Source organism: Schistocerca nitens, chromosome 4, assembly GCF_023898315.1.
Source record: "Schistocerca nitens isolate TAMUIC-IGC-003100 chromosome 4, iqSchNite1.1, whole genome shotgun sequence".
In the NCBI taxonomy this organism is placed as follows: Eukaryota; Metazoa; Arthropoda; class Insecta; order Orthoptera; family Acrididae; genus Schistocerca; species Schistocerca nitens.
In genome coordinates this window covers 546,209,892-546,234,134 of record NC_064617.1, presented here as the reverse complement: position 1 = coordinate 546,234,134, position 24,243 = coordinate 546,209,892, and the positions used below count along the sequence as shown (strand labels likewise).

The 24,243-nt window shown below is 44.4% G+C and overlaps 1 long non-coding RNA gene across 1 annotated transcript in view; it reads right to left on the bottom strand.

Annotated features, from left to right (window-relative positions):
• Window positions 1-22,816: 22,816 nt before the first annotated feature.
• Window positions 22,817-24,243, bottom strand: part of LOC126252612 (uncharacterized) — a 648,178-nt gene continuing 646,751 nt past the window's right edge. Inside the window, exon 4 of the long non-coding RNA XR_007545848.1 lies at window positions 22,817-22,881. This is a non-coding gene — a long non-coding RNA (uncharacterized LOC126252612). The remainder of the gene's footprint in view (window positions 22,882-24,243) is intronic.

Here is a 24,243-nt window from a genome sequence, read left to right as displayed (position 1 = left end):
GGGCGAAGAAAACTTCCAAGGCAAGCTCTTTGTGCGCAATCTGTCCCATAGAAGTGCATCTATATTTTCAAGGACATGTACGAGAACATCTAAAGCTTGAAGTCCTGCAAGTGTCAGCGAAGAATTCCAGATAAACTTCACGGAGGATCTGCTTTCAGTCTACTATTACTCAATGTGGTAATGAAATATATCACGGAACATCTATGGACACAAACTCCGTGAAACTTTGATAGGCTTACGACATTTCTGACAGTACACAACATAACATTAGCCGATCAGTTCAGGTACCTCGGATCGGTAAGAATATCAAAAGCTTCCGCGAATAAAGACATTGAAAATCTACGCAGTAGAAATAGAGTTCACTACTGAGCGCCATCTGCGATACGAAAATGACGTTCGAATTCAAGAGAGATATATTTAAACGAGTGATAAGAAAAGCTTTAAGGTGCGGTTTAGAATGGTGGGCCATGTGCAAATCAGAAGGACAATAGCTCCATGCTGTAAGACAAGAACGCTACGCAGAAGGAGTGACTCCGCAGAACAGAGCACAAAACGAGGACGTCCAGGGCTAGTTTACTACCAGACACAACATGAAAGCTTCAAGAGATCCGCCACGCGGGTATGGGCATGTCACGTGCCATGAATCAAACCATATTACGAGAACAATACTTGATATAAAAGAAGCTGAAAGAGGCCCCAAGTGCACATTAAATAAGTGGATTAGGACCCTCAAGAACGACCTGAGAGAGACGGGACTGCGGTCTGAAATGACTTAAATGCCTTCAGAATGGAGTAATATGATTATGAGGCCCGGCCCCAAGGAACATGGGAATTAAGAAACGGCAACTGCAGAGGAGGAGGAGGAGGAGGAGGAGGAGGACGAAGAACGTGGTTTAGGTTGCAGTAATCTTCTTTGGTGTCTTACAGTACTTGTTTCACATACGTGGACACTGGATAAAACTGAAAATTTTTCTGTATCTCTGGCATCCGATAGCTAGGTCGACAGTCTGCAATGTCCGCTATAAATGACGACTCCAGCCGCCGGTACGAGGCGCTAGCGGGCCGTCACATGGGTCTGGCTGTTACCGTCAGTCCTGAGATCAAGTCCCTGCCTCTGGGCTGCTTCAAGTCACTTGAAATCGTGCTCTGCTCAAGTATTTCGTCATTTACACTATACTTTCGTGATCTGACTGTTCACTGGATTTCAGTTGGACTTCGTTTTGGTTTGATCTACTACGGAAATGGACTAGCATGATCCTGGATTATTTGTGTGTGTGTTCTAAAAGTTACAAGAACCAGGTGCAGACTGCAACTGTGAGCTATGAAGCGATTATTGTGTATTGATGAAACAGTGGGACAAAGAAAGGAGAAAAATAGTGCAGTAGGAATGGTTTAATATTTCCGGTTTTTGATGGCTAAAGACAATCTTGAATATTTCTCGGGAATTCAGCCAAGTGCCTCGGGCGTGGGTGTGTGTGATGTCCTTAGGTTAGTTAGGTTTAAGTAGTTCTAAGTTCTAGGGGACTTATGACCTAAGATGTTGAGTCCCATAGTGCTCAGAACCAACCAATTCAGCCAAGTGATGTCCAGAAGGCGCGAAAATTTCGACGCGCCTAATTCCTACCACCTTCAGATGTTCCTGTTGGACTGATCTCTGCACGGCGCCGCCTTTATATCTTCTACGAATCCGACTACATGACAGACTGATAACTAAAGACGCTGCTTTCATTTAAGGACGGCTTGGGCCCCAACTTTAGCAAGGTCAAAGCACAGTGACAATCTACGTGGAAATCGATCCCATCATCACAACTGAGGAAGACGATGACGCACTGGCGCTGACGCCGGCTGCAGCTCTACTGAGGACCCTGGGTCAACACCCGACATTGCGCTCCCCCACCATCGTACCAGGTCCGCGGCCACAGGCGGCCGGCTGGAGATTGTGGGAGGGGAAAGAGGCTGTAAAGGCGTCGCTCAGCAGAAATGAATGACCGCACCAGCCAGAGGAGAACTCCCGTCTTTTCTCCTGAGGCCAGTGCTGCTGCAAGATTTTTTTTCTCTGCACCAGTTTGAGGACAACAGCATCTCTAAATTATCTGAAGCCAATCCAACAAGCCAGATAATCATAACAACACACCGACAGGTTCAGCAGGAATAACGTTTTCACGTGTAACCTGCACACATTCCGAGCAAGGAACGCTCACCAAATAAGAAACTAGCGACTAGAAATGAATTAGTCAACACAATCGCCTGAAGACGTCGGCTTGGCGAAATACCGCGCCCAGCAGGACGACGCCACATGGCTGAATACCCGAGAAATATTCGATTTTCCAACGCCGGAACAACCTAAAATCAGACATCTAGAGACAATGCAGTAACTAGTTAAAGAAAAAATAAAAAGAGGGCTATCGACAGTGGTCAAGACAGCGACCAAAGGAAGTCGGTTGACACCTAAAATTCACAGTAGACTAAAGTACACTGGTGTCCAAAATTAAAGCAACAAACTCCCAAGAGTTAGCAGCATTGGTATGCGGCAGGTACTAGCTTTTCTCTTCAGCTCCCGTTGGCGGGAAGCCTTAGCACTGAACGGTTGTGTTGCTACAGTGGTAAGTATGGAAACCTGCGCAGGCGGTCGGTCAATGCGATTTAAGCAACGTGCAGTCATTGAATTCTTGACAGGAGGAAGTGTCACCCCAAAGGAGATTCATCAGAGAATGAAAGCAGTTTACGGTGATTGTAATGATTTGAATACTGTGCGTCGTTGGGTGAGCAAGTTTATAGATGTTGAGGCGGGAACATTTGACCTGCGTGACAAAAAAAGAGAGTTGGACGTCCTGTGACAGCAACCACCGAGTTTCACAAGCAAAATGATGACAGATTGATTCAGGACGATCGTCGTGTCACTCAGAGATAAACTGCATGCACAATCGGCATTTCACAAGAAAGTGTGGGTCACATTATTGCTTTGCTTGGCTATCAGAAGATCTGTGCACTGTGGGTACCCCGGATGCTGACTCCTGAAATGAAATCTCACCACCGTACGGAATCCTCCATACATTCCAGATTTAGCACCGTCTGACTTCCATCTGTTCCCGATAATTGAAGACGATCTGCGGGGACATCATTACGTTTCTCATGCGGACGTTGAGAGAATGTGAGACTGTGGTTGCAGAAACAAGTATCGGCTTCTTCCGTGTCGGTTTCAGAAAACTTGTTCATCGTTGGAAGAAATGTATCCAATTGGCTGGTGATTATATGGAAAAGTGAATATTGGTATTAAAGATCACATTCTAAGGATTATTTCTGCGTTTGATTTATTAAAATAGTCCCATCCAAATCCAATTAACGAAGGTGGAGGCATTACTTTTCATTCAACCCTCGTATAATCATACAAACTATCAACAGATGTATGTACGATCGTGTTCCCCCCACGGAAAATGGCATTTCGGTCAAAGGAAAACCACGCCAACGATGACGTTAGGACATCAAGTGGAGTAGTGTGCCGGCCGCGGTGGTCTAGCGGTTCTAGGCGCTCAGTCAGGAAACGTGCGACTGCTACGGTCGCAGGTTCGAATCCTGCCTCGGGCATGGATGTGTGTGATGTCCTTAGGTTAGTTAGGTTTAAGTAGTTCTAAGTTCTAGGGGACTTATGACCACAGATGTTGAGTCCCATAGCGCTCAGAGCCATTTGAACCATTTTTTTGGAGTAGTGTGTCGGGTAGTCCCAAATCCACATCGATGTGTACACAATCGAAGACGGTGCAGTATGGCACAGAGAAGACGCCTACCAGACACTCTGCGTTGGAGGGCAACAGGAATAATGGAAGCAGGACAGCCGCAAACTGATGTGTCCCTATTGCTTAATGTGAATCGTTCTGTTGCTTCTCGGATGTGGCGACAGTTTATAGAGACCAAAACTGTATCCCGAAGAACAGGGCAGGGCCAACCACGTGTGACATCAGAAAGAGAGGACCGTTATTTGGCCGTAAAGGCAGGGCGGTACCGCCGTAGTACTGCGCAGCAATTGGCATCTGAACTCTCAGCATCCACTGGACATATAGCGAGGCAAACGGTGTAGAGAAGCCTCCGCCAGAGTGGCGTTTATTGTCGGAGACCTGCCATATGTGTGCCTCTGACGCGTCTTCACAGAAGGGAACGTCTAGAGTGGAGTCGTCCTGGACAGTCGAAGAGTGGGCCAAAGCTCTTTTCACAGGTGAGTCCCGATTCGGTCTGGAAAGTGATTCTCGACGGATTCGCATCTAAAGGGAATTTAGAGATTCGAACATTGTGGAAAGAGACCAATGTCGAGGAGGATCGCTAATGGTGCGGCAAGGGATTATTTTGACCAATCGAACACCTGTTCATGAATTTATATGGGTGAATCGGATAGGTTTAACTGCTGTCACGTGTCGTGACAGGGTCTAGGGACCTCGCGTAAGGTTGTTGCGAAGTGCTGTACGCCTTCTTACTGGTGGACGATAGTGCTCGACCTGATAGAGTACGAGTGGTTAGTTTTCTTGGAAACGGAAGATTACACACATGGCGTGGCCTGCTCGCTCTCCCGACTTGTATCCCTTATAACACGTCCGCGATGCACTAGAGAAACGGGCTGCATCACGCCAACCATTCTCCATGACTTGCGAGCAGGTCCGCAGGAAGAATGGGCGTTATTGCCTCAACGTGACATTGATGACAATCGTCGTTGTCAGGCCCATACTGCTGCCAGAGGTGGTCGCACTCCATAATGAGCAAATTAACCAGTTGTCGGGATGTGTGTGTGTGTGTGTGTGTGTGTGTGTGTGTGTGTGTGTGTGTGTGTGTGTGTGCGCAAACCTGTTATGTTTGGAAAAACGAAGAACAATTTCTTCTACTGTCATGCACATTGCAGTTGCTTATGTTCTGTTTCTTTACATTATTTTTAATTTATCATCTGTTTATAATGTTTTGTGGCGAAATAAACGCAACCCTGCATAATTCAGTTTGTTGCTGTAATTTTACACACCAGTGTAGACCTAAGACTCCAACTAATATTTCAAAAAATGTTGGATAAAACTAAGGTTTTTCTTCTTGCAACTGTAAGTAAAGGGCGGGGGGGGGGGGTCGTGTCTTACTCTGTGTGGCCTGTACTCGGGGCTTATTATCTATGCACACATTTACGCATCTATGGGAACATACACAGAAACAGATGCCAGAATACCACTGAGGTGTACAGTGACACTTTGATATCTGCAGTGAAACTCGCTACAATAATGTTAAAACATTATCTACATGTCACTGTCCGAGTCTCGTTGCGGGATTATACAAGAAATTGCAATGAAAGTGCTGTCCTATCAGTGCACTCTTCTTCTTACGATTTTTTTTCCATTGCAGTTAACAAAAATGTATCTTTAGATTTAAGAAGATGGTGGTTACATCAACATCTCAGTTCACACAGCAATGTGTGTCGACATTACGTTACTAATCGTCTCAAGCTTCTAAATATATGACTATTTAATCTGAACTTCGACTCAGTCTTAAGTTTGTGAAAGGAAATCTCAACAGGATCAGGTCTAAATTTTCCTTTGCATTTTTTGGGGGAAGACTATATGTAATATATATGTGGATGTGAAATGTAATTAACTACAATGCGTAACATACAGTGCTGGCATTATTTACTGCATCACCAATTATTACTTCCTAAGTTCGTCTTTGGCGGCTGTTTGCTTCGGGTCTTACCAGTCCATTGTTAAAATCGTCAGTCAACACGTTCATGCCTTTACTGTCTCACTGCCTACCACATTTTTTCCAACAATATCCTTGTTGCCATTGTTGTCATCTACAATGAAGCAGTGTTTATACAGTAATTTCAATTTGACACACTGAAGTGGAAAGATGGGCAGGTCGGAACAATTGACGCCACAGAGAAGAAAGCTGCTATACTTACTTATGCGTCAGTTGGTCTAAGGACAAGAGAGATATTACTCTGCAGTAGGTTTCAATCAGTCTACACTTTCGAGGTTCCCGAAAAAATACGGGGAGAAAGGGAATGTTGATCGTGAGTTAGGAAGACGTACAAAAAGAACGGCTACCGTCAAGCAAGATAGGGCATTGAGAAGACTTCAGTGGATTGTCGCTTGTCATCAGCTGAATTTAAGCGAGACTGAGAAGAAATTTGTGACGTCTCACGATCAGTAACCATTAAAGCTGTTAGAAACAGACTACTGGAATTAGGACTCGCTGCCCGTCGACCTACATAGAAGCCAATCTTGACTAAAACAGTGCGTCACCAGCGGCTAAAATGGACAAAAGTATACAGGTATGCGACAGGTGACATGGACGCCGGAGATGACGCACAGAGTAATCTTTTCAAACAGGAGTAAAGTTGAAACTTCCTGGCAGATTAAAACTGTGTGCCGGACCGAGACTCGAACTCGAGTTCGCAGGGGAGCTTCTGCAAAGTTTGGAAGGTAGGAGACGAGGTACTGGCAGAAGTGAAGCTGTGAGGACGGGGCGTGAGTCGTGCTTGGGTAGCTCAGTTGGTAGAGCACTTGCCCGCGAAAGGCAAAGGTCCCGAGTTCGAGTCTCGGCACGGCACACAGTTTTAATCTGCCAGGAAGTTTCATATCAGCGCACACTCCGCTGCAGAGTGAAAATCTCATTCTGGAAGGAGTAAAGTTAATCTGCATGGCTCTGATGGCAAAGTATTGGTGCGTCGCAGGGTAGATGAAGAATTTTTGCCCTCGCGTACAACACAACAAGCCAAACATCCAGCGGGACAGATGATTTAAGGATGCATTTCACCCACGGAGTACGTCGCCTGGATTTCATAAATGGCACAGTCAGTGCAAATGTACACACATTGTCAACCAGTCTGGAGATGTTTCCAGTTGCGTTTTCGACGATGATTCTGCTCCTTGGTTCAAATGGCTCCGAGCACTATGGGACTTAACTTCTGAGGTCATCAGTCCCCTAGACCTTAGAGAACTACTTAAACCTAACTAACCTAATGACATCACACAGATCCACGCCCGAGGCAGGATTCGAACCAGCGACCGTAGCAGTCGCGCAGTTACGGACTGCAGCGCCTAGAACCGCGTGGCCACCGCATTCGGCTCTGCTCCTTGCCACAGAGCTGGGAAGTTAAGTTCTGTGATCAATGTTCGTATCAAGCAAATTTCGGGTAAAAACTTGATGTTAGACAAAATTAAGTACAAACGTTTAGAATGGTCTGGAAATAGCTCCGATATAAACGCTACTGGGAACTGTTGCAAGGTCATGTGAAATGCTCTCGCAAAAAAAGAAGCCACGGAATAGACAAGAACTGTTGGAGAGTGCTGTGCGTGTGTGGTTTCGTGAACTGTGTGAGGAATACACGAATAAGTTAATTCCATTAATGTCTATGCAATGGAAAGCGTCGATTAAGTCACGTGGAGGACCGACCAAGTACTAAAATGGCAACAGTGGGTTCACATGAGGCTTCTGGGAATGTATTGACACTGAGAATTATCAGTGCTACGTCGTAAAATTAATATTCATCGTTTCTACCGTGACTAACACTCATAGTTTAGGGAAAAAAATACCAAATCTTATCACATACGCGCTTCCACCTCGTGCCTCAATAAAGTGTTAAAATAACCATTTTACAGAAATAATTCAAAAAAATTAACCAAAATGGATATATTTTTTCTGTACATTTGCTTCCTACAGAAACAGAGGGAAATTACGCCATTTTACATAAGATACTGAACAATTACAAGAAAAGTACTGAATTGTAGAAGATGATGGAATAAATAATTCGACCACTGTACATATCGTGAATTCCTACAAGCGGAAAACCACGTCCTAGGCACGTGAGCGGCTGCTGCTAGCGATGTACCAAGTGGGCGTAGCTTCCGGAGACAGAGCTCCACACCACGTCACGCCGTCTGCGTAGGGCCTCTCACTACGTTTTAGCCACTTGTCAAGCGGCAACGCCATTCCAGCTGTCCCCATCCCCGAACTCCTCCTCCAGGTCGCCCACAGGCCATTAAATTTACGACCGTGCTTTGTTTATAAACAGCGTCTGGTGCTATTCGGGGCGAGCACCCGTCTCCGTCTCTCTCTCTCTCTCTCTCTCTCTCTCTCTCTCTCTCGTCGTTCACCTTCTCCACGAAGTGGACGTGACCCTGGATAATTCTGGTTTTAGGCTCTCGGCAGCCCGTGACAAATACCAGCGCCACATAATCGGGCTACAGGACACCGCTCCTCGGCGAATAAACATGGTCGCACGCAATCCTGCTAGCTGGCATGTGTAACTATTGCACATAAGCGTGCATAATTTGTCCCCGACTCCACAACTGAAACACGTTTGCACAGTTTGTATAATCCGAAGGATGGGAGATTAAGGTATAACATGACATTGACGACGAAGTCATCACATGTGGTGCGCAAGCTGAGAAAATTGAAGGATGGTCAAGGAAATCGTCCGTGCCCTTTCTAAGGGCATTCGGTTTAATCAACTCGCGGAAATCACGCGAACCTAAATCTGGATGGTGGGATGGAGCTCTCAACCGCCGTGCGAATACATACGAGTATCCATAGTGCTACCACTGCCCCATCTCATTTACAGCATTACAAGGGCAGACGGAAATGCCACATCCCTCTTAACTCCGTCGATTGGAAGGCAAACTAACGACTGTTCACAAATTTAGCGCATAGTGTAAAGTAAAGGCGCTTGTGCAATCTACTGGACTCCAAAATGGTTCAGGCCCAAAGCAGCTTGAATGATTAAACTGCCAGCGCGCACTTTTCCCACTGGAGCAAAAGTATAATAACGTAAAACTGTTAAATGTGGCCTTGTTGTTAGTGTAACCGTTTCTAGATCGTAGGGTCTCGGGTTCGATTCCCGGCCAGGTCGGAGATTTTCTTCACTCGGAGACTTGGTATGTGTGCTGTTCTAAATATTTCATCTCATCCTCATTGTAATGTCGCCGAAGTGTTGTCAAACAGAAAGACTTGCACTAGGCGACCGAACAACCCCAAGCGAGGTCTCCCAATAAATTATGCCATTCCTCCACCACCACCACCACCACCACCACCACCACCACAGTCATCGTCATCGAGGACTCTGAATATCGTTTCAGATATAATGTAAAGAAAATACGGTTTTCTCCGTCCCAATCGGAAAGCATCATTACAGAGGGTCGTTCCATACCAAATGAATGTTTCAGCTTTTGAAAAGACAATGATTTTTGTTTTAGTGATGGCAGCCCAAGTAGACCATGCCATGCACTGTTACATGAACAGTAAAACTCAGCTCTTCTCTTCGTTTATTGGTACGTTTCGCAACGTAGCTGACGCAGTCACAATTTGACAGCAGGCCCATTCGCTGTATTGGTCAACAGTTTTTAGGTGAACGTCTGAATGCGATTGAATTCCTTTACATTGAAGTTTATAACTTAGGTGTTTAACAGAATTGGTTAGTCATCAAAAAATAAAAATAAATCTACTTTTTACATAGAAGGGAACGAGCACTGAATTCTCCGTAAACATTAAAAATATAAACCATCCGTAATTTTATTGCGCGTATGCACGCAATTATATGTCAAGAATATGGCAGGAATGATTAAAACAAATGATATAATACGTCGGAATAGTTCAGGAGCCAGAAATTGAAACACTACGAAATAGTTACACAACCAGAAATGACATTCGCAAGTAAAACCGTTTTAAAAAATGAATTAACAGTGCAGAAACGGACAGAATTTTCCACTTACAAAGAAGAACAACCGTAACGTGCATTAAAATACCAAGAAAATGGACAGAAGCTTCTATCGCAAGTGTTTACAAGAAGCGCGACAAGGACGAAATGTTCATCGGGCATCTGATTATAATACCACAAAAGTGAATCATCAGGAGAATAACAATGAAACCATGGAAAACCAGAAAAGCGCATCATCGTGAGAATAATAGGTAAACTATGGAACCGTAAAAACTATACTGTATTGATCACGGAGATCCAAGAAGGATGAGCGAACTACGAACTACAACCGAGGAGGAATAGGCAGTTACGAGACCTTGACGAGGGCAGGTGTGTTTCGTCCTCAAGTGCCGCGCTAATAAATAGCTAGTGGGCATAAATTATTTCAGTGGATTATTGTAATTGTTGAGGACACGGAGGTGCTTTGTAGCATTTTATAGGAATATTGGTTATTTCATGATAGTGAATTACTTACTGGCAAGGCTCGTGAAAATTAGCATCGAGAACATTGTATAAAATGATCTTAGCGGGTAATCCGATTGAGAGCCGATGTTTGATCTGAATGAGAATCAAATAGTACTACGAAAGTTTATTTGGTGAACTACGATAACGAGTGTGTCTATTGCACAAACTATCAAGTGATGTAATGAATAAGCCTTAGCCACGTTTCCCTTATACAAGAAGAAGGTAAAAGATTAGATGAGGGATGGGCAAACTAACGCTGAAATCGATCCCATGGCGAAAATTGCAATGATTGATCAGTGTAGCTAAAAGTGCGAGTGCGCGTTATGTTTATAAAAATGACAAAGAAAAACTACAAGTTAGAGAAATAAAGTAAGTGCATGAAGCTATTATTTACATGAACATATACAACTGGAGAAACATGGTAGCTACATGAAATATTTTACACAGGGTAGCTGCAGGGTTCAAAATTCAGTCCACAAATATGTATTAGATATGAAAACAAAAAATTTATTACACTAGTTGAAGATGGGTAAAAACTTAAACGCTTCTTGACATAAAAAAGCAATACAGAAGCACAGTATTTAAACTAAATGAAGGTTTATCTCAAGGATCTGTTCTGGCGTTTCAGTCTGCACACACACGACTTGCCTGAAACATCAAGAAAATTCATTTACACTGATGAAATTGTTTCACGGGCCAGAGCTCCAACTTTTCTGATTCTAAAACCACTTTATCCACTGAATTGGAAGTCTTGGAAGTGTGCTTCAAGAAATGGTGCCTCCACCTAAATCCTCAGGAAACAATTATAGTTGTATTTCACCTACGCAACAGAGAGGCAAATTACAAACCGGAAGTCAAAGGCAAAGCCTAGACGTACCGCAGTACAACAAAATACCTAGGAATAACACTAGACGCAACTCTAGCTTACAAGCAGAAGGAATCTTTCAGCCGTAGCTACTAAAGTCGAAACGAGAAAAATCATTCTTCAAAACCTTGAACTGGTACCTAACGGGGAGCTAATTCTCGTGTTTTAAGATCCACAGCCCTAACCCTATCATTGCTACTGAATACTGTCGTTCGACCAGGATCAGTAGTGCTCACACTAAGAAGGTGGAAGTGCCAACTCAATGAGTCAATGTGAATAATTACGGGATACATTCGGAGTAAAATACCCTATGGCTTCCAGTACTCAGCAACCCACCTTCTCCAGCTCTAAGAAAACCAGAAGCTCTGCTGAAGGTCTGGAACAACATTCAGAAGAATACTCAGCTATCCATTTACCAAGCAGGACACCAACGCTTTAAATCAAGGAAGCCGTCGTACCACATCAGAAAACAACTTTGTTCTGTTGTCTTTCAGTGTTACCCTTTCACACAAAATCTGGTGGAAGCAGTGATCTGTTGTCAACAGACATCTAATCGAAAGCCCTTCGATCTCCCCAGATATCAATGGATGATCATGAACCGGAAAAGGCAGGTGTGTGTACTGTGTGGACGGGCTAGTTAAGCCAACTCTGAATGTGATGCCCCATTACGGTCAATCCACCATATCGTTGCAGACTGTCCTCTTCGAGCGTGCAAACGAACGATAACGGAAATTCACTGCCCATCAGGAGACGCGATCGAATGGATCGGCGAACTGGATCTGGAGATACAAGATTATAAGAGCTTCTGATTTTGCACATTTTGTCCACAAATGTTTTACATATGTATCTGTTTTCATCAAACGATGAACAGGTAGTGTCTCATTGTTGTATTCCTTCAAGCAACTGAATCCACAGGTCACTGAGCTCACCCACCATCATTACGCATACACTAAAAAAGATTAGGATTTAACGTCCAGTCGTTGAGGAATGACTGTCTTCAAGCTAGATTTGAGAAGGAAATCAGACGCGTCCTTTGCGAAAAAATACTCCCAGCATTTGCTTGAAACGGTTTAGAATGACTGCGAAGAATCGAAATCTGGACGTTGGGCATCGATCTGAACTTCAGACCTCCGAAATGAGAGTCTACAGTAGTGGTTTCCAACCTGATGGTAATTACCCCTAAGGAATAAAATGTAATTTCCCGAGGGGTGAAAATAAACATACGCTTACACCTTGTGAAAATGTCTAATCCTTGTTTTAGGCAGTTCCCGCAATAGTTCAGAAATTGCTTCATTACTCGTTTCGCAGCAGAAACTAAATGGCAACACAACAGTAACTATGTTCATTGCTGTAGGCCCTACACAATAATATTATTATTAGCGACAGTGGTCAGACACAAAGCATTGGCAGCCAGAAATTTTCCCGTTTCTGGCAGTTCCGAACTAAGTAGTCCAGAAATTAAGTGATTTACAAACAGTACTCCTAAGCATAGCGCAAACTTTTTTTTTAATGGTCTTGCAGAGTGTGGGTGAGGCAATTGCTACTAAAGAGGCGTGGTACACAGAAGAATATTTTATGCCTGATGTCAGTGTTGATAGTTACCGTATTTTATCACATAAGCGCCCCCCCCTCCCCCCTCACAAACTCCCCTCCCCTACGATTTTTCATCATTAAAAATTATTTTATTAACATAGCGCGTCATTCCCTACTTTCTAGGGCGGCCTTCAAATGACTTGACAATGGACAACAAGGAACACAGCGGTGCTTCGCATAAAAATATTTCCATTGCCACAAAATACCTAAATTTGAAAAGTGAAGAGGCAGACTTATATCTACGTCAGTTTGTTACAAGTCGTCATAACGTCAAAATATTCAAACTACATGGTAAAATTTAAATTAAATGTATCTTACGCCGCAGGAAGACATTTCTCCGTTGATCCTAAATCAAAACGGTACTGGCGGAGTAAAGAAAATGGTTCAAACGGCTCTAAGCTCTATGGGACTTAACTTCTGAGGTCATCAGTCCTCTAGAAATTAGAACTACTTAAACCTAACTAACATAAGGACATCACACACATCCATGCCCGAGGCAGGAGTCGAACCTGCGACCGTAGCGTTCGCGCGGTTCCAGACTGTAGCGCCTAAAAACCGCTCGGCCACACCGGCCGGCGGAGTAAAGAAGATAAACTCATAGCTGCAAAGGCAAATCCCAAATTTGTCCGTTGGCCTAAAACAGGGATATAACCCGGAATTGATAATGGCGTAACTGCTTATGTCAATGAAATTCAGGATGATGGTTATGCTGCCTCTTACGAAATTATGCAGAACAAAGCTCGCGAAATAGCTGCCAAGCTCAACACTGACAGAAAGGAGTTTAAAACAAACATTGGCTGGGTGATTCGTTTTATAAGACGGCAAAATCTCAGTCTACGAAAGAGAACATCTTTTTGCCACCGTTTACCTCAAGGCTACACGGATAAGGTAATAGAGTTCCATCGATGCGTATTACAAGTGCGACAGCAATATGGCTATTTGCTCTCCCAGGTTTGTGACGCTGATCAGGCGCCGGCATTTTCTGATACGCCGCATACCACCACCGTTGCTCCAATTTGCTCAAAAAGTGTCCTTGTGAAGACCACTGGAGCGGAGAAACTAAGATGCACAGTGATGTCGCGCATTCCAGCAGACAGCAATGAACTTCCACAGGATGTCATCTTTAAAAGGAAAATATTACGAAATGAGACTACCCTACATGGAATTCGCTTACGATTTCAAGGAAAAGGGTTTGATGACAATAGATTTGATGGTGGATTGGTTGGAGAAAGTCTGGGTAAGACGACCAGGGGGCATTATTACAAAAGAAGTCTCTTCTTGTCCTCGACAGATTCCGGGTCAACTTGTGGAGGCAGTGAAGGAGAACATGAAACACATGAAGTCCTATCCTATCATTATACCTGGAGGTTTGACATCTAAAGTTTGAGGAATGGACGTCAGAGTCATCAAACCTTTCTATCATAATTTTCGACACCTGTATTCAGAATGGTTGGTGGTAGGATCTCATCAGCTGATTCCAAGAGACAAGAGAGGGGAGACATGAATACCAATGATGTGCGGGTGAATAATCCGTGCATGGGACAAAATTAGTGTCGATACTGGTAAGAAGAGTTTTTAAAAAAATTGGAATTTGTGACGCTGAAGGTTCCGAGGACGACATGTTGTGAAAATTGTGAAGACGCTGTGCTATCTGAGCCTGTAAATAGTGAAGACAGTGACGAAAGCGAGGCCGCAGAATACTGATGGAAAATAAACAATGTTTTGCTGCTCTTCATTGTAAGCGTAATGAAACCGTGGTATGAAACAGTTCTTTGGCGTTAATTGAAAATAAATCTGTTAGGTACCACTTTTTTCACAAATTAACTTTTACCTACGTAACACAACGTTTCCCCTCCTTTCTGAATTTCTAGAAGCATCACTTTACTACTAGCGTAATTTCCTCCCTAGTGTTTCCGACAAAATTTTTTGAGAAAAAAATGGGGAAATTACGCGATAAAATGCGGTAGCTTTGTTTTCTGAGACTGACTTGTATGCAGCAAACGCAAAGCACTGAAAATTGGTTCATCATTCCATAAAAAAAAGTTGTTAGAGATACAGAGTACCGATCGTTCTCACTGACTATTACTTCGTGGTTAAATAGAGCATCTAAAAAACGAAATTTCATTATCTTTTGTCATTTATAAAAACTGAAGTACCGAAGAAAATCCTATTCCATTCTACAGATTAATTGGCGCTAGTTTTGATGATGGGGGATTAGTGGAGGGGGTAATAGTCAATATCTGACTGCTCAAGAGAAATTGGCTCAGAGACGTTGGAAACTACTGGTCTGGAGGCATTTGCTGCTGGTGGAATGATTAATACAGTATGAGAAGAGATAGACGATGATATGCAGCAAGTGTACGAATTAATTACTGTAAGTGATGACAAAGTTTCCGTCTAAGGGCATTGCTGCTGCGTATATGAAACGTAGCGCGACTCCTAAGCGCCGACATATAGGCAACTGGTTAGTATGTCCTTCGTGTCTTTCCGAGGTGCGTGAGATAAACTGGAAATGTGCACTTTGACGAAGTTAATAGAAAATGCATCCAAACAGGACCAACGTGCTGTTAATCCTTTCTCGGCTGTCGAATAGCAAACATCGGCAAACATCCATCGGAGCACTAAGTACGTGTATGGGGCAGCATGTCTGTCGAAAACAACGGAAACGTCCAGGAGAACTGCGACAAGGGGTGCTCCTGTTTCATGATGACGCACGTCCCCATGTCGCAAAGGTCGTAACGCTGAAGTTGAGCCAACTCATGTTGGAGACAGTCGACCACCCGTTCTATAGCCTTGATCTCACCCATGCGATTATCTCGCCTTCGACCCACTAAAAAGGGCCTTGCCGGGTCGACGACTCCTCCCGGCCGACGATGTGCACCTGGCAGTTACGCATTTCTTGACGGAGCAGGACACGGTGTTTTACTCAACAGACAGACATCTTCAACCTGGTGCATCGGTGGATGACTGCCTCAATGCTCACGGCTATTTTGCCTCAGTGCCATCCAGATTCACCGCTGCTTATGGAAGAAACACCCTAATGTTATTAGCAATCTCTCTCTCTCTCTCTCTCTCTCTCTCTCTCTCTCTCTCTCTCTCTCTCTCTCCCTCCCTCTCTCCCTCTCCCCCCTTTCTTGATGTACTGCACGCTGTAACGAGCTTTGAAACAAAACTAAACAAGAAACTGTGAGAACTTCTCCAATAGTAAGGATGTCGAACAGGCGGCAGAGTGAAACTCTTTGGAAGAATGGTGCCACTATAAAGGTTAGACAGCCGATGGCTGAAGTGGCAAGGTGCGGCTTTAGCGGAGCGCACGGTGTTGTTTGGGAGCGCAGACCGGCCGGGGTCCAATAGCGGCCGGACGCGAAGGAAACAGCGTCCTGGTCTCCGCTCTGCTCCGCCCCATCCAAGTGGCTCTCGAAAAGGGTGGAGGCGCAAATGGGATCTTAGAGGCTGAGGCTGCCAGAATCAATGGCTGCTTCAAGTGAGGGCCGCGCGGCAATCGCTCGAGCAGAGAACAGAACGACCCCACTGCGGCCGAGAGGGTGGCGCCGTACCGTGAACTTAGCCCGCAGAGCTGAGGCTACAACTGAAGTGGCGGCAAACTACCCACACAACGCGGTAGCGAGATGACGGTTAAACGTCCCATCCACACAGAACCATCTGAAGACTGAATACGAGCTCTGACCTAACTACTACAGAGAAGGGTATTCATTCCCCCCACTAGCAGTAATCAATTTACGGAAACCACGTAAGGATTAAATCTGAATGGGCAGACGGGAATTTTGTAAGTATAGGATGAATATCAAGAAAAGCACAACAAAGTTAATTGAAAGTAGTCTTATTAATGAAGCTGAGGGAATTGCACAGGGTCGCGCACGAAAACCCGGACCCGGGTGCTAGATTGCTTATTGTCCCCTGCCAATTGTCATTATTGCTTCGACCTTGTTTCGCCTATGTTTTGTGTTGTCAGTGCGAAAGCCGTTCGGACTTCGTTAAGATGTGTGAAGTAAATATCTCAGCGAGGTGTATCATCTTGAAGAAAGAATCGCAATAGTGAAGTCGTGCGCGAGTATCGGTTCCTTTAAGGAAAGGCGGGGCATTCTCGGAAAGAGGTTTCCTGGCGTTTGCATCCCACCGAAGAGCAGTGTACAGGATTTGGTGACAAATGGGCGTACTAGAGGATCCGTTGCAAACTCAAGAAAGAATCTGCTATCATCGCGAATATTCGAGACGAATGATGCAGAGTCGACACGTAAATTGTCGCAACAAGTCAACGTTTCGCGCTGGTCTTCTCAACGTGTTTTACACCATATGGGGATGAAGCCCTACAAAATGACATGTGTCCAAGATACGAAGTGGAAGGTAAGACAAAACATGTGTAATACTGTACGTGGCTATGTCAAACAATTGAAAGTGGAACGTTGGACACGCTACTGTTTTTATAATGAGTGATGAAGCCTGATTCCACCTGACATGACGGTGAACTCCCAGAACACCTGTTACTGGTCTATGAACAATACGATTAATGAGGAAAGCCCTCTAGGTGAAAAAATCGGAGTGTGGTGTGCTGTGTCCGTCAAGTCGGACTGTGGGTCTCATACGTTTCGGAAAGAAAGTGAATGCAAATGTGTACAAGGGATTCTGGAGAGGAATTTTACGCACAGTTGAACCCCCCCCCCCCCTCGCTCCCTCCAATAAACATACGTATCCTGTCTTTCGACAAGATGGGGCTACCTGTCACACTCCACACGAGTCGTCAATCTCACGAATTCATTTAATATTCTCAGAAGGACTGTGAGCAAATGATTTTTTTCTGTCGCGTGTTCACACCTAACCACACTTGACTTTTACCTGTGAAGCAGCGTACGCAAATAATCCAACAACGTTATAAGAATTGAATGTCAATATTCGCAATGAAATTTTGAGAACTGACGCGGCAGAGTTACTCAAAGTGTATTTTGCATTTTAGGGTGTGTGAAAATGCACTGAAGCACAAGGAGGTCATTTTCAGCACCTAACGTAATGCAGTAAGCGCAGACCTTCGAATCCCCTTATTTTTTATTTCTTTATCATCTAATTATTACATGTTTATCTACCTGCTCGTGGCGGGCAACAGTTCGTGCGTAACTGCCGAGCAGTTTTTATCCGGGGCCGGTTTTTCGTGCGCCAACCTGTTTTAGGGAGTGAGACAATGAAAGCAGTAGATGAGTTTTGATTATATATATATATATATATATATATATATATATATATATATATATAGGCGTTAAAATAACTGACGGTGACAGAAGTTGAGAATATAAAATTCAAAGTGGCATTAGAAAAAAAGGGTTTCAAAAAAGAAAAATCTGTTAACGCTTAAAATAAATTTAAGTGTTACAGAAACTTTTCTCGCGGTATTTGTCTGGATTGTAGCATTCTACGGTAGCATAACGTCGATGATAGGCACTTCAGACAAGAGGAGAACAAAAAAATTTTGAAATGTGGTAGTACAGAACCATCCGAAAGATTATGCCCCGATTAAAATTGTAACTGAATTTTCAGGGAGTCGAGTGGTAGCGGCCAAACGCGAGCCAATAGCCAGTTGTTTTTTTTCTCGGGCGCCACGTGCTCGCTGCTTTGCCCGTTTTGTAGATAAGTGCAGAGACTTGTAGAGCACGTAGGGCTGCTTGCCAAAAACTATGACCCCGTCAAAGCAATCTGTCAATCACCAAGTTATTTTAATCGGACTATTGATGAGTAGATAATATAACTAACGACTGGATACTAAGCTTAAAAAAACTGATGGTACAACTTTACTAAAAGAGGAGATCTGTTCATAGGGCACGTTCCGAAGCATCAAGGAAACGTTAATTTGGTAAATGAGAGAAGTGGGGCGAAAAATCTTTACTACGGTAAGCACTTGTCAGGGACAGTTCGGACCGAAACAAGAGTAGTCAATAGCATTTCACAGCATTCGGGTGGTCCGGTCACGTGGCGTCGCTCGCTTGCTAGTTTGGAGACCTAATATTACATTTCATCATATTTTTTCTGTATTCAGAACTCGCGTGTTATTACAGTACTGTACTTACCCTACAACGTGGAAACTAATTACCGTACGAGTACCAAACTTGGCAGAATTAATGTCAAGGACATAGTGAAGAGAAATAATGCGTTATCAGTTCAATTGAAACACTTTTAATGTGCCTCTACGGTAGATCATACGATTACCTACCGGCACCATTACTGCTACAAAAGGGGCTCAATATGGCGCCCATCAGTGTCCAGAAGAGACTGAAAGCGCAGGATTGCATTCTGCACAGCAGAACGAAGCATTTCCGTAGGTATGCTAGATACATCTCTTGATATGCTGCGCTTCAGATCAGCATGTGTGTGATTGGTCCCCTGGTAAACCCTGCCCTTCAGGTAGCTCCACAACCAGAAATCACAGGCAGTGAGATCAGGTGATCGTGCCGGCCAAGCATTTGGAAACGATCGGCTGATAATTCGATCGTTCCAAATGTGTTTCGGAGAAGCAGGTGAACTTCACGAGCGATGTGCGGTGGGGCCCCATCTTGCACGAAAAATTGATTTCAACGCGTGCCTCTTCTGTAGGGCGGATATGACATGCTGGCGAAGCATATCGCAGTAACGCTGCCCAGTTACACTGCACGTCTTTGGTCCTTGACCACCAACCTGTTCAAAAAATAATGGGCCAATGATTAATGTAGCCGTCAATGCACACTACATGGTGACACGTTCACCATACAGAGGAACCGTGCACAGTGACTGGGAGATCCCCACATTCGGCATGTGTGTTGATCTCAACCATCAGAGAAAAATGAGTCGTCTGTTCATAGGTCAGTCCAGGGACAGCCCTCGTCAACTTCAATCCTTGCGAGAGAGTGGAGAGCGAAGTCAACACGTCGTTGTGCGTCCTGTGGTGCAAGTTGCTGTACGATGTGGATCTTGTTCAGATACCATTTGAGAATGGTTCGAAGCACCGTCCGTACAGTGGACCACGGGATGTTCAACTGTTGACACAGCACGCCCACAGCCTGACGATCGGGAATTGCGCGCAGCGTTGTCTGCCATAGCAACAGCGATTTCATCAACCACCTGTGGTGCAACCAGTCGTCGGTCTCTTCCCGGAGCGACGCCCATTTCTCCCGTTGATTCCAACTACTACTTGATGCTCCGCACAGCAGATGGAGGAGAAGGATCCTTCGGTAATGCTTTCAGAAGGCGATATTCTAGAAGCGCAGCTGCAGCATTACTGTTGTTATAATGCTAGAGCTTCACCAATAAGACCCTGCTCCTTATGTCCAAGACCATGTCGACACGTCAACAAATGCACTGTGACTGGTAAGGTGTCTCAGATTATGAATCACGATGAGTGATCATGGCAACTGGTGGCCATAGTTGGAACCGGACGGTGGCGCTGTGACGCATAGGAATCATGCACCCCATAATCTGGACATTAATGTTACCATGTTTGATACTTATATGGTAATATTTCCGTGCTATAACGTGTTAACTAAGGAAAGTTTAACTATAATCACGCGGTACGTTGTTTCAGTGTAATAACGCATCGAAGATTAATCACAAACATCAAACATCATTCTTGGTACGATTTGTTAAAATTAAAAGTCAGTTAACGGCATATCAACAGCAAAGAACCTTTTGGAGATCCTAAGATAGATAATACTAATGCCAAGATTTGTTTGTGAACGGTATGGTTTCGTGGTTATGGTGCTTGAGTAAGAGGTCCGTGTCTTGCTAAATACAAAACTTTTCAGCATTTTCGCTTTTATATCATATTCTGGTTCTTTCTTATTCATGTAACTGAAGTATGCTCTGTAATATTTGATGTTATTTACATATGAGAGCGTGCTCTCTTTTCAGTCAGATTGAAAAATTAAAGCTGAAACCAGCTTCGCTGTTTACTCCGAATATGACGCAATTTTCGACGGTGTGGACAGGCAGGAACATTAGAGCACAGCTTGAACTGCTACGACTAAAACGAGCAGCAACGAAATTTATATTCTTGTTTGTCACAAATATTTAGCTGCGATCGAATCGTCAACACCACGTCCGTAAATGCTGATATTATGGTGTCCGTCGGTGATCTGTACCAAAATTTCCATACTTCATGTTCTACATCTCGCTAAATGATCATTTAAAGACGAAATATACATTCCACTGTAGAAAGTAACAGAATTCGCCAAGACAAGTATTCAGTGCAAATTGTGCTACAAATTACAAAAAGGTATCGCTGAATCTTTACAATAAATCGATGTTCCAGAAGCAGAAGCCAACAACAAGAACACTCACGTACTGAAATATGGACCAACTTATATTTCCTTCCCTTTTGTCACAAAAATAACAGCAGTGTGACAAAGTACATTATTTCAAGAATCATTTGCTGACAAATTTTTCCCGCAATGTTTCACACGTAAACATTCAACTTTCTATATGTCTGTCACAGCGCCAACAGGACACCCAAGATAATGTCTCCGCCAGACCCGACACAAGCACAGTCTAACATCTGTGACACGAGCACATCCGAAATGAAGCAAACCCATTGGCTCTCATTGTCCTGAAATGTTGTTCGTTAATCACCCTCCTAGCCGAGCTGCCTCTAACGTTAAGTCCGTAACCTTGAAATAGCTGTAGTTTCCCGTATTTAATCAGAAACGAAAGGGTTGCACAGGCCACACGCGAGAGATGCATTAAATCCATCTTCGGACAGAGGACGAAGACACAAACAGCATTTGAAGTTAAGCGCCAAATGTTGTGTGCAGCTGGGCTTTGTCGCAGTCCGGGTCACAAAAGTCGGCGTGTACTTCGTGTGGCTGACCGATCGCAATATATATGCACCGGGGCGTTGCTGTTTTATGGGAAGTATGATTTTAACGTGGTGTTACTAGGGTGAAAACGTCTTACCTATTTTTGGGAAGCACACGATTTTTGGAAAGCATACGATCAATAGAAAATAACATGGGTCTACGTGGGAAAGTGAGACAATAACAGAAAGGTGCTATCGTGTTTAAACGTGCCCAAGACCACACAGTGAACGATGTTACACCGTCTGTCGGTGTACCAACGTCGAGCGTCCACCATGTTTACAAAAAATGGTGTTTCCGCTCACAGCCACGTAACATAGACAGGGAAGAGGATCCTAACCGACAGTGCAGGGTGATGAGGGTCACGTTTTCAAATGCGATGGGAACTGGTAGACTACTGTCAGTGAAAGCTGATCGATCTCAACCAGCTTCCGAACGAACAATGCAGAAGAATACAATGGATATTTGGAATCAGTAGCCTCGAAAATGGCCTTTGCTCCTAGTAGTACGAAAAACTGCAGCTCTTCAATCAACCAAACGACACAGGAAATAAACATTAGTTGATTCTCAAATAATGCAAGTCCGTAAGTGGGCCAATGGTCCAGTAAGGTGTTGAATTTGAAGTGTGTATTGTGCCTAACGGACCCCAGATGGTTCTGTGATATTTTTGGGGTATTTTTCGTACCATGTCATGGGTCCATATGTTCAGGTTACCATGTGCATGATTCGGGACACTCACTCCAACAATCTCGATGACTAAGTGCTGCCGTTTCCTTCACATGATGCATGCTGTGGGCACTCCCATCTTTCAAGATGACACATCCGTGTTCAGAATGCTACAGAAACACCTTCCTCGTTTCATCAATTCTCAGGCACTTTGTCGCTTCTTGGTTACCCACTAAATAAGTATCTTGATCACACAGAAAATGTAGGGACCATTTAAAAAACAAATGAAATGTAGCAATCAACTTCCTCGCAGTCTGGTAAAGGAGAGCATTTCGTCAGCTGGATATGCCATAGCTGAAGAAGTTCTGGACTTCCCTTCTCACCGAAGAGGCCGTTATTAAGGCTAGAGGCGGTATTATCGTGAGTTCTTATTTGTTTGGAGCGATTACTTTCACCACACATCAACTACAAAGAAAATAAACGCTGAATGTTCACGCTACAGTCCAGCGTGCCAGGAAGACACTACTGGATGGTTCGTCACGTAATATTCTGGCCCTAGCTACAGCACCCGCCTGCTTATGCGCACATCACTCCATCTGGTGACTGTCGCCGAGTCTCCGAGCTCCTGGAAAGAATGACGCGGCCCGGTACCGACCTGTGGTGTGGGCGGCGCTCCCAGAATACCCCTCGCTAGCCGGTCACGTGGCTGGGCTGGGACGGGCGGCGTGCTCAGGCCTCGCTCCGCTGCCCTGGAACACAGGATGGACGCACAATGCAGCCGGCTTTGCTGCTCCGCTGCCGCACAACACAGCCGTATTAAACGGCCTCCTCTGCTTTGTTTTCGCCAGTTTTCAAAAACACCTGCCTCAGCGGCGCCACAATGACGTCGCTGTATCACTGCAAATTAACAGCTCCAACAAAATTTCTTACACACACACAGAAAGAGAGAGAGAGAGAGAGAGAGAGAGAGAGAGAGAGAGAGAGAGAGAGAGAGGAGAGGAGGGAGGGAAAGACAGAGATTGCCAGGTGATGTAACACTACTGGTTCACCACTGTACAGGGACAAACAACGAATTAAATTCCTGCTAAGATACTGTTGACAACATTAGAGCATTTCTAGTTGTAATTAATTCGTCCACTTGCTGCATATCTCGTCCCGCACAATGTTAATTATTCCATCATAAGATTGCGTGTAGTCTGTTCTTTCGGACATGTTCGACGCACTCACATAATTGATTCACCTCGTTGGGACATGAATCCACCACCTTCAGTGCGAATATTCAATCACGTTCGACCTCCTGCGAGAATCTGAAAGTAGAGAACATGGACCACATGGGCGAGGACAGCGGTTAAGTAGTGCTCGGTGTGAGCATGGATCGGTCGGGAAGCGTGCCGAGGTAGCCCGCGCATTTACGATAAACACTGTGTCCGGATGGCTCAGTGATTACCGCAATTTCCTAGGAAGCAGGAAATCCCGAGTCCGGGTCCGGCACGCATTTTCATTCGTCGCCGCTGCTTGCATATCAAGTCCCGATGCAACTGACAACAATTTCTTCCCTTTCCTTTCTCCCCCCTCCACTCTGAATGAACATAACCGTTCCATCGCAATTCGCCTCTCGACTCCCTTTTCGGAGGTCTGGACTTCAAATATATGTCCAAGCATCCAGATTTGGCTTTCCCCTCAGTTCCCCTAATGGCAAATACTCGTAATGTTTCTTCGAAAACAATGCGTTCCATTTCCTTGCCAACTCTAACTTGTGCTCCGACTCTAAGAATCTTGTCGTCGATGGGACCTTAAATCCCCGATCTTCCACAGCGTATCCAAGATAGTGGCTGAGCTCAGTGAGTTGCTCATTAAACTGCAAGAAGGAAGACAGCAACGAGACACTTTTAAGACAGCTTTGTGTATGCGAAGGTGAGTTTTGGGTTTCCATACGACTTCTATTACGTAAACCGTTTGTGTCTTCATCAATACTATCTGACTGGCGCATAAGTTCGCAGCGGTTTGCCGTTAGTTTAGCAAATGTAACAGATACGTATGACGGAGACTCTCCTTCATTACTTACAACAGTCTTCCAACGCTGGGAAAACTTAACCATTCGCGACTGTGGA